Here is a 10,622-nt window from a genome sequence, read left to right as displayed (position 1 = left end):
GATGGCTTTGGTTTCTTCTCTCTCTTTTTTTTTTTTTTTAAGATTTTATTTATTTATTTGACACAGAGAGAGAGACAGCCAGTGAGAGAGGGAATACAGCAGGGGGAGTGGGAGAGGAAGAAGCAGGCTCCCAGTGGAGCAGGGAACCCGATGCGGGGCTTGATCTCAGGACTCCGGGATCACACCCTGAGACAAAGGCAGACGCTCAATGACTGAGCCACCCAGGAGCCCCAGCACTTACAGATTACAATGCCACGTTTAAAGAACTTGACTCCTTGATGTGTACTCTGAACTTGGTCAGGATGGACGATTTTCCTTAGGTGAATAACCAGGTCTTTGAATTCTCTTTCAGAGCCAGATTTCCCAGCTGCAAATGGGTGCTACCAAGCCCCATCAGAAAGATGGAGGAGAGAAAAGTGACTCCAACTGCAATACCAAAGAATGAAGTGCCACCACTTTCGCCCACCAATCCACAAGAAACAACAACAGCAACAAACTACAGCTACCAGAGTTTTGTAAGCAGGTCCAATCCACACATCTGCATTTCCTTTGCTACTAAGGTAAGGTAACTTTTTAACTTTTCAACTGTAAAGTAGAGCACCCATACGGAAGAGAGCCCCGTGCAAAAATGCACAGCCAGAACCATGAATAACCAAGATCAAGACTCAGACAGCTACCACCCGGGCCAATAAGCAGCCATCGCCAGCACCCGAAAAGCCCTTGAATCTTCCCTCCTAAACACGATGCACCCTTTTCCCCACTACCACGCCCTCCGTATTCTGACTGCAATGGCAGCCACTGCCTTGCTTCTTTTTATATTTCTACCACCCAAGCACTCAGTGCGTCCCTAAATACGCTGGTTTCGTTTTTGCCTCTTTTCTTTTACCGTCACATACATGGAATCATACAGTACTTACCCTTTTGTGACTGGCTACTTTGACTCAGTGTTACATTTGAGAAAATACAGAGTCCATGTTACTGTATGTTCTTGCCTTGTTCAAGGACAGTCCGTGCTCATCTCATTTCTTTTCATGTCTGTGGAATGTGCCATTATATGGCGAGACCATCATTGGTTTATACAAACTACTATTGAGGACGTGGGATTGTTTCGGTTTAGGCCTGCCACCAGTGAAGCTACAGGTACCTTTCTGTTGTTTATGTACCTGGAAGTGGAATCCCTGCTCCCTAAGGAGTGTTCAGTGTTGGGGGACAATGCCATACTGGTTTTCGTGGTGGCGGCATCAATTTAAATTGGCCCAGGTGTGTATTTGCACTCTGGTTGCTCCACCAACGCTTGATCTTATCAGTTTTTGTTTAACTTTTATCTCGCTGTGTTTTTTATTTGAGTTTTCCCGATTACCAGTGTGGCTGAGCCCCTTTTCGTATGTTTGTGGGTCATCTGGAAATCCCAATTTGTAAAGTGTTGGAATCTTTTGCCCATTTTCTTTTGAGTTGGTTGTTGGTTGCATTTTCTCCCACTCAGCGGCTTACTTTTTTACCCTCTTACTAGCGTCTTTTGATAAAAAGAAGTTCTTACTTTTAATGTAGTCAAATGTATTACTCTCTTCTGTATGGCTGGTATTCCTCTAGCCCATTAAAGAAATCTTTCCCTACCAGGAGATCATGAACACGTTCTCCTATATTATGTGCTAGAAGCTTTATTGGGCTTTGGTCTAGTTGTCCTGGAGAACCCTGATTTTAAACCGATCAAGAAGGAGCACGGGTCTTACTGCTCTCCTCCCAGAATGCTCCTGGGCTCCTTATGCAAATGAACTCGCTCTCTGGGCCCCAGCAAACTCCCCGTTCTACATATCAGTACGTTCTCACGTACACCCACCTGAAGGCGACTCTCTCTCACTCTCTTTCTCTCTTCTCTCCCCTTCCCCCACAAACGTTTCCCACCTCCTGGAGACTGACTCGTATTTCTCCAGCGGCTCGCCACCCTCCTCTTGTTAGAGCAGTCTCCTCTTGTTTCAGAGTTCTGCACATTCACCCTTTACCCTCACGCTGCGGCAGAGCCCCATAGCCCCGCAACAAGATCCTTGCTTCCTGAGAGACTGAGGGGAGGAGTTACAAGTTCTATTGTTGTTTGGGACCTCACTTGGCTGTACCATCCAATCCCAGGACCCAGGGTTTATTTCATCTTTAACTTTTTTAAATCATAGGAAGAGAGGGCTAACATTCCTTTTCCTGACGTCAGGGGGCGCACTCACCACTGGTCTGTCCACGGCTCTACTGTTCTTCCACTTATTTATTTACTTCCTTATTTACTCCCCAACCTCCACTCCCATTTCCCTCCCCTCAAAGGATTCCATTCTAATAGACTCGATTTACAGCTCTTGATTTGTATACATTCTTATTAAAATCTCTATTGTCACTTTCTGTGCGTACCTTTTTATTACATAAACGATCCTGTGATAGGGATCGCGCTCTGCTTCTCACTCTGCTCAGCTCCGTGCGTTCATATGTGGCTGGGCAATATCTCTGCGACTCACTGCATTTCACTGCATTTTCCTGCAAGAACCATAGCTTCTCCATGTGCTGCCTTATGGGGCAGAAAAGTCCAGATAGGGCTGGGACATCTTGTGTTAAAAACAATGAGACATTCAGATTTCCGTGTAATTCTAGAAAAGCAAGGAGGCCAGCCTTAAGGAAGAGGACTCACCCACCCTTGTCTAAAAAGCCCAGTGTGAACAAGGCCACTCCGACAAGCGGTCAAGAAGAATCTTGACTTGCCAGTGATCTTCCTCCAGTCTAACTCCAAAGAGTCCAGAGTACTTAAGAGAATCCCAGAAATGAAGTTATGTAAATTTTAAAGTAATGTGATAATAACTAAACAGATAAATAAATCGAGGTGCTGTGCATGAGAACGCAAGGCCTCCCGAGAACTGGTATGTGCTGTTCCCATGGCAGGGGAAGTCAAGGGCTTTGGCGTTTGCAGAAATGAGAGATGGCAGGAAAGATTTTGGCAGAGACTGAGATGTGGCACGCTTAGCTCAGATGTGCATGGTTCACGTCTGTGCCCACACCTGTGGTCACAGGCTGTGGTGGCACCAGCGGGAGTTTCATCTTTGGACAGCCTTGGCAGAACCAGCTGTTCTCACCATGTCAGGGAGGAGAGAGGAATGTTCCCTCCCACAGGCTAGTCACAGAAGGAGCTAGTCACTTATCTTCTTCCTTCGTGGGTTCTAAGCACCTGAGAATTACACGGAAGGAGACAGACAGAATCAAAGCCCAGGTCACCTTCACACTGTTAGTGCTGATTTGGAGAACGAGGCTTGCTACCACCTCCTCTCGAAACTGAAGGTAAGTGGCAGAGTAGAGCTGACCTGATGTACTTAGCAAGTTTCACGTAAAATGTCTTTTTTCCCAGAGCAGAGACCTGGATGGACAGGGCAGAAGCCAGCCCTGCTTGCTAGAGACTAGAGACGTCACTTGACATCTCGGTGTAGGTGGCCCGAGGGAAGGAGACAGGGCACACTGCCTTGCTTTGTAAGCCGCCATCGGTAACGGGCCCCCATCAGCTGAGCTATTCCTCGGACTATAGGGAGAGGTACTAAGGCAGTGGAGTGAAGGCTGGATGTTTCCCCACCAGCACTTCTGAAAGGGCTAAACTATTGTACAAAGGGTCCTCTTCTATGAGCAGAAGCAAGAATGTGTAGAAAATATAAGAAAGGTTCCTCTTGCAAAAGTCTTCGAGGTCCATGGATCTCCTTGGGAGCTTATGGGGCAAAGCCAAAGAAATAATGATTTGTGACTCTTTTTTTTTTTTTTTAAGATTTTATTTATTTATTTGACAGAGATAGAGACAGCCAGCGAGACAGGGAACACAAGCAGGGGGAGTGGGAGAGGAAGAAGCAGGCTCATAGCGGAGGAGCCTGATGTGGGGCTCGATCCCATAACGCTGGGATCACGCCCTGAGCCGAAGGCAGACGCTTAACCGCTGTGCCACCCAGGCGCCCCGTAATATTGCAAGTTCTGATGCCCCCCATGTGGGTGTGGGATTTCCCACTTCTTGTTTTCAGGCATGCCTCGTAACCATGGTGACCCAATGCTTCATGGCTGCGACCCTGGGATACAGACTGCCCTTTCCTGAGCCTTGAGATACCAACCAGGGGAAAGGTGATGAAACCTCTTTGCCTAGTTGGATGGACCCCTGAGCCCCTAAAACGTCAGGCAGAGACCACCTACCCATTCATTCCTTCGTGAGCTGCCTAAGGGATGGCATGATTTCCATTCTCTTGAGAAGGATCATGAGTGCGTCTTGGAAGCTCATCTGGAAAACAACATTCGTGGACACTCGCTTTTTTGCAGAACCAGAGAGGAAATTCATGGCAGATATCATCTCCCCCTCTCCCCAGAGCCCTAGGAGCAATGTCCTTGGAGCAGGACCGAAATAGATAGACTAGGCGACTGGGCAGGCAGTGGAGCCCAGGAGGGCTGCCACCTTGTAGAACTAGTGAGGAAATGGCCAATTTCTGAGACAGAAGAGAAAAAAAAAAAAAAAAAAAACGAGAGAGCAGTGAGTGTGGAGGCTGCATGGAGGCCGTGACCGGGAGAGAACTCTCGACGAGCCTACTGAGTATTCGAGTATGTGGAGAGCAGCAAGGATCGGCACGGTAAATTCTCAAATGCCCAAAAAGGCAGGAAAATAAAAACCTCAGTGTGTGCACTGATAATAAAAAAAACCCCTTCAGAGGCACAGGAGACAGGGACCCTGCGGGAAGGAGGGAGCCATTATAGCGGCCCTAGGATAGAGATAGGAGAGCCTGAGTTTGTTGGATGCTTTTGCGTTGTCGTTAAAACTGCAGAAAAGGGAAAAGATGGTTCGAGGAAGGAGGTGCCCAGCCGGGGTGGGAGAGGGTAAGATCCCCAGGGGATATGGAAGGGGTCCCTGGGAGAGGAAAGATACACCTATTCCACCGATGCCTTCCAGGGAAGAAGAGAGCAAATGACAGTACACCTTGGACAGAGTCTGGAAAGTTGACATCTTCCTGTCACCGTTCTCTCTGTGAACTATGCAACAAGGTTACTGCTTAGGGTGGACAGAAGTGAAGCTGTGGGGAAGTGGTGGCAGTTTAAAAGAGCCATTGGGGAAAACAGTGAAGGACCTGAGGGACTAGGCCAGGCAAGGGCAGGGTGTGAGGGAAGCGTCACAGTGTGGCATTGAGGCCAAGTGGTGGAGCTGATGATGTGAGCTCAGGGGAGGAGGTGGACAAGGGCTGGAGTGTCACAGCGACTGGACCGGAAGAGCAAACCCTGTGTGTGATGAGGCTGAGGGTCTGAGCCACTGCCCTTTGAGGACCCCAGATTTCCCTCACGTTGTGTGCTCCCTGACAGGAACCTGGTTCTGAGAGAAGCCATCACCTCACAACGTGGCAGGACTGAGTGGCACATGCCAGAGGGAGCTGGAACGGAGACCATTGTGACCCGGAGGTGAGAGGACCAGAAACACTGAGTGAGTCTCACAGAGGCCAGAGAAGAGGGCGTGGGGGTTATCAATCCAACCCCTTATATGACAGCTGAGGACACCGAGGCCCAGAGAGGGAAAGACAGCGGCAGAAAGGGACCCTCGGCAGATGGCCCATTCCTAAACCAGGATTATTCCTATGGCTCCCAGGTGGGACAGTGGGGAGGGAGACAACCGGCTGAATCTCCTCTTAGAGCCACCAGCCTTCCGAGGGGCAAGCTCCTGGACCACTGGGCATGACGTTTACCGGCCCACCCCCCAACTCCTGAGGCAAAAAACTCTCTTCTCCTGCTTCTCAGGATGCTCCGTGCTGGTGACAAACATGGAGGAAGGACGTCCAGGAGGTGGGGACAGTGGAGGACGTGGACCACAGGGATGGCGTTTGTAGGCGAAGCAGCTCCTTGTATGTGCCAACCTCAGAAGAAGCCAAAGTTAAGAGTTTCAAAGCAGGGGCGCCTGGGTGGCACAGCGGTTAAGCGTCTGCCTTCGGCTCAGGGCGTGATCCCGGCGTTGTGGGATCGAGCCCCACATCAGGCTCCTCCGCTGTGAGCCTGCTTCTTCCTCTCCCACTCCCCCTGCTTGTGTTCCCTCTCTCGCTGGCTGTCTCTCTCTCTGTCGAATAAATAAATAAAATCTTAAAAAAAAAAAAAGAGTTTCAAAGCAAATCTGTAGCCAAAAAACAAGAAAAAAAAAGACCAAATAGATTTCGGCTCAGTAACTGCCCAGCGGCAACTCTGTCCCATAACCTGTCAGGCCCTACTCGAGAGCTGTCTCAGAGTTCTGTCAACTAGCACCTGGGGCTGTGACCCTCTCCTAGAGGCCCAGTCTTTGTTCTATCCAATCACTGTCTGGTTCCCGGGGCAACATGTGGTAACTCCACCCAGAGCCACAGCCTCCAGGCCTGGTGGGGGACGTCAGAGCCTCACGGAGAAGTCGGCCACCACAATGTTCCCATGATGATGTAGCCAGTGCCTGGAGAGCCGAGGAAGGGAAGGGCGAAGTCCCCCACGGTCCTCTGACTGCCCTGCCCCCACGGAAGGAGGACAGAACTGAGGTCTTGGTGCCTGCGCTGATGAACTCTGACCTCTGGCCCTGCTAACTTGGCTGGAGGCCCAGCATCCCCTCCTCCCCTGGATCCCACCTCCCAGGCCCCTCGAGGGATACAGTCCTGCCCTCCAGTTCCCAGCTCCCCGGCTGTGCAGCCGCAGACACAGTGAGAGGAAGGGCCCATGGACACGGCTGCAGCAGAGAGTGCTGTCTCCTCTGGGGAGACCACCTATCACGGCCATCCAGAGCGATTTTTTAAAGAGTTTTGCAAAGCCGGATCACCTTCAACCTGAAAAAATTCAGAGCCTCAGTACTAGATAGATTGTGAAGGGGCAAAAGGGAGGCCGCCCTTGACAGGTGGGTGGTCCTGTACAGAGAAGCGAGAAGCGGCTGGTCTCCGCGTCTGCAGGCCTGGGTCTCAGCATGGGCAGCCTGAGTGTGTGTGTCTCGGGCAGCGTGGCCTGGCTGGGAAAGGCACACGGTGGGTGGCCTGGGAGCTCCTGAATCCTCAGCGTGAGGCTGGGGATCACCTGCATGCCCTTTGGTGCCAGCTCCACGGCCAAGGACTGGGTAAGCAGCGGGCGGTTTTGCAGGTAGTGCCCGCCGCTGGCATCTGGGAAGGAAAAGCAATCGGGAGAAGTGCGAGGCAGGTGGGAGGAGGGGCTGCCCTCCTGGGCTTCGGAGGATGGACGTGGTTCCTCCTGCCCCCACCCCCCCAGACGCGTCTTCCACTCTGCCCTGAGGAACAAAATCTGTGCAGGAGCTGGAGGAAGCCGTGCTTAAAGAAAAGTCAGGCAGGCAGAGGCCGCGTCTGCCCGTGCTCGCTTGACCCAGATAGAGGAGCTTCTGAGCCAGGTCCGGAAACTGGCCAGAAAGTCCCTGAAGCCAGGTTCCTGCTGTACCGTGGACGGGCCCACCTCGGTCGGTCTCCATTTCCTCCCTGGCACGTGGAGTGTAGACGCTTTGCGACAGTCAGAGGGGTGTCCTGTAGGGACACTGAGAGCCTGTGCTGCCCCCTGGTGTGAATTTTATTTTATTTTATTTTCTAACTATTTTCTTTTTTGATTCCCGCCCCCCCCATCCCCCCCACCCCCCGGTGTGAATTTTAAAAAGAACTCTCTGGTGAGCTGCTGCAGCCCCACGGAAGCCTGACTTGGTGAATACAAATGTCGAAGGCTTCTCCTTCCTCCAGGCTTGGCAAGCAGAGCACGAGCCGGATTTCAGCCCTGACTTGTCTCTGGATCCAATGCCCTTGCACAGTGAACAACCTTACAGTTGTATGCGGTCGCCCCGGGGTTGTGGGCACTGAGCGAGACAAAGGCAATGAGCATAACTGTAAATGTGGACAGGATGGCGTGCAATGCTGTGCATTTGAATTTTATTATCACACAGGATCAATACTCACTTCCCCTACGCCACACCGCACCGCCCTTTCCGAGCTGCGCACTCACCGCTGAGGGGGCGCGGACAGCAGCAGTGGCAATCAGTGCCACAGAGCCCTCCCTGTGAGGGGACAGACAGGTGTGACCAGGTGGAAGGTAGGCACAACCGAGAAGCCACACGCTTCCAGAAAAAGGGCTTCCAAGTGCTGAGGAGGTAGAACTGAAGCATAAGGAGGGAAGGGAGAGTGCAGACAGTGCCGGGGCTCCTGGGCGGTGCGGCCACGGTCTCCCCTGCTGGGAACCCCCAGGACTCGCTGGAACAAGTCACACAGGCAAAGATCAACCAGCAGCTAGCTCTCTGGAGACCCGGGAGCTTGGAGCGGGCCAGGTGCAAGGTCGGAGCAGCCCCTGGGGAAGGCCACTCCCAGAGGAGGGAAACGCGTCTAGAGGCACCTGAGTTCCAAAGCGAAATCTAGAGCAGGAGCCAGAGCGGATGGCTGACTCAGGAAAAGATGAAGTGCAGGAGGCGGGAGAAAGCTGGAGAGCGGGGGAGGGCCCGAGGGGCTTCCTCTGGCCTCGCCGGAGGGGTCAGCGCTCTGGGTTATCCCGCCAGGCCCTGGTCTCGCACAGCAGCTTCTGCCACTCTCAAGGACAGAGCACATCAGAGGTCCTCGGTGGGTTTGGAATCCACCCTCCACATTCGCTCCGAATGTTTCCTTTCACTGTGTTGGCCGCATCCCCCGGAGACCAGGTAGCCAGAAGATGGGGTTCAGGAGGCAACAGGAAACGGGCTGGCATCCAGAGCACGCTCCTACCTGCTGCCCTTGGGATACCCCACTTAGGCGCCCCTTCTCCAAGTGTCCCCGTGGCTTAGGGCAGAGCAAGGCAGTCACTCCAACTCTAGGGGCCCTCCCTGCCCCTCCACCCTCTTCTCTATGTAGGGCAGCAGCTGGCTCAGCAGCAGGGCCGGGCCTTCACCTTCGTGTGTGGGATCTGAAATCAGAGCAGCTGTCAGGGACCCCGGTGCCTCTGCTGGCCTGCAGTCCCACAGGCCGGAGTGGCTTTGGAGGGGAGCTGGGGATGTGCACTGCTCTTCTCTGTGTGACCCCAGGGTGGAGGAGGAGAAGGGGTCTGAGGGGCCTGCTCTGCCCAGTACTTAGCCTAAGAACCCCCTCACCGTCATTCGCTGCCCAGATCCTCCTCAGGGCACGTCACTCTCCAGAAAAGCACAGCAGTGAAAACAGGATCTGGAGAGGACGCGAGGAAAGCTGGCGCACTGGTGAGAGTGCGAAGTCATACTGTGTAAACACCAGCTCCTTGTGGGGCACTGTTCAGGGGTGATGCTGAAATGTGAGTGTCCTGTAGAAGCTGGTGGCTGGGCTGGGGAGGGGGAGCACGGAGCGAAGCCGGGAAGGCCAGGGAATGTGAGAACTGAACAGAGAAGGTGGGGCAGGGTCTCCAAGGACAGACGGCAGGGGCTGGTCGGCGGAGGGAGACTCCATGAGAAGGGAACGGCTCACCCTGAGCACAGACCCATCTCTACTGACAGCATCAGGAGAGGTGGCGGGGTCAGGACTGTGCAGACTCCTCTCAGGGGGCCTTCAGAACAGCAGGGCAGGAGGACAGGGGCAAGAGGACCCCCTAGAATGTCTGGTGGATTCCAGCTGGGACGGCAAGTCTGGATGGGGTCCCTCCTCTCAGCTGTGTCTGTGGACAGGTGAGGCATCTCTGGGATAGCCGGACTGAAGGGATCAGAATGGGTGCCCGTGAGTCCTGACTGGGACAGCCTCAGAGCCCTGAGCCAGCAGAGAAGCTCTAGCCCAGATCTGGGGCTTGGAGTAGGGCTCCAGTAGGGCTCCAGCCCAGTAGGACTGACCCAGGTGTGCTCCGCCCAATGGAACCAGCGGCTGTGGCCCGAAGGTACACGGGTGGCAGCTGGAAACACATGCAGGTGTCTCCATGAGCAGAGATGGGAGGCAAGGAGAACCTCACAGCTCCGTGCTCCTGGGGCCTCACCTTGTCCCACACCCGCTTATGGCCCCCAGAGGGCTCCCCACTGGGGTACTGACGTCAGTGTTGCATACAAGGAAGTCGATGCCCCCACAGTGCTCCACGGCCTGGGGGAGGCAGAAGCAGCACAGAGGGTGAGGAGGAATCAAAGCAGTGGACCAGAAACCTTCTCCTTCCCTCCACAGTCATCTGGGAAGGCTCCCTGCCGGATGGGTCCTGGAAAGCGGAGCAGCATTTCTGGAGGCTTCACTGGGGCCCCAGGCTGATTTCTCTCACCCTCAGACTTACCTGGGAGAAAAATGGGCAGTGCCCAAGTCACAACCTTGCACTTGACCTGAGCTCAGTGCTCCCAACCCTGTTGGGCTCTCTCTTCTCTCCCCCTTTGTACTTCCAGGCCCTCCCTCATCTGAAAATCGTCACTCTCCAAGCCCCACATACCTGGAGTCTCTTCTCTGGAAAACAGATCTGGACAGTTCCCGCTCCCACAGTGGCCACGATGGGCTCCCCAGCCTGGTGTCTCCTTGTTGGAGTCCACAGATCTGCCTATCACGGGCGTTATCTCAGCGTCCCTGGGCGTCGAGCGTCGGTCCCTGCAGGGTCCCCCAGGGGCAGAGCCACAGCTGTGGTTAGGAACGTGGGGTTGGGAGTCAGGCAGATCCTGGTTCAAAATGAACCCTACCGCTCAACCTCTCCAGGTCTGTTTCCCACCGTAA

At 53.6% G+C, this 10,622-nt stretch overlaps 1 long non-coding RNA gene across 1 annotated transcript; it reads left to right on the top strand.

Moving 5' to 3' along the window:
- The first annotated feature begins 359 nt into the window (after window positions 1–359).
- Window positions 360–6,082, top strand: LOC123795674 (uncharacterized). Its single transcript, XR_006780568.2, has 3 exons — window positions 360–560; window positions 5,341–5,436; window positions 5,770–6,082. It is a non-coding gene; the product is annotated as an uncharacterized LOC123795674 (long non-coding RNA).
- The last annotated feature ends 4,540 nt before the right edge of the window (window positions 6,083–10,622 follow it).

Source organism: Ursus americanus, chromosome 35, assembly GCF_024610735.1.
Source record: "Ursus americanus isolate L20-20 chromosome 35, mUrsAme1.1.p, whole genome shotgun sequence".
In the NCBI taxonomy this organism is placed as follows: Eukaryota; Metazoa; Chordata; class Mammalia; order Carnivora; family Ursidae; genus Ursus; species Ursus americanus.
The sequence above is the reverse complement of the archived record's forward strand: the minus strand, read 5'-3'. Positions and strand labels throughout refer to the sequence as shown.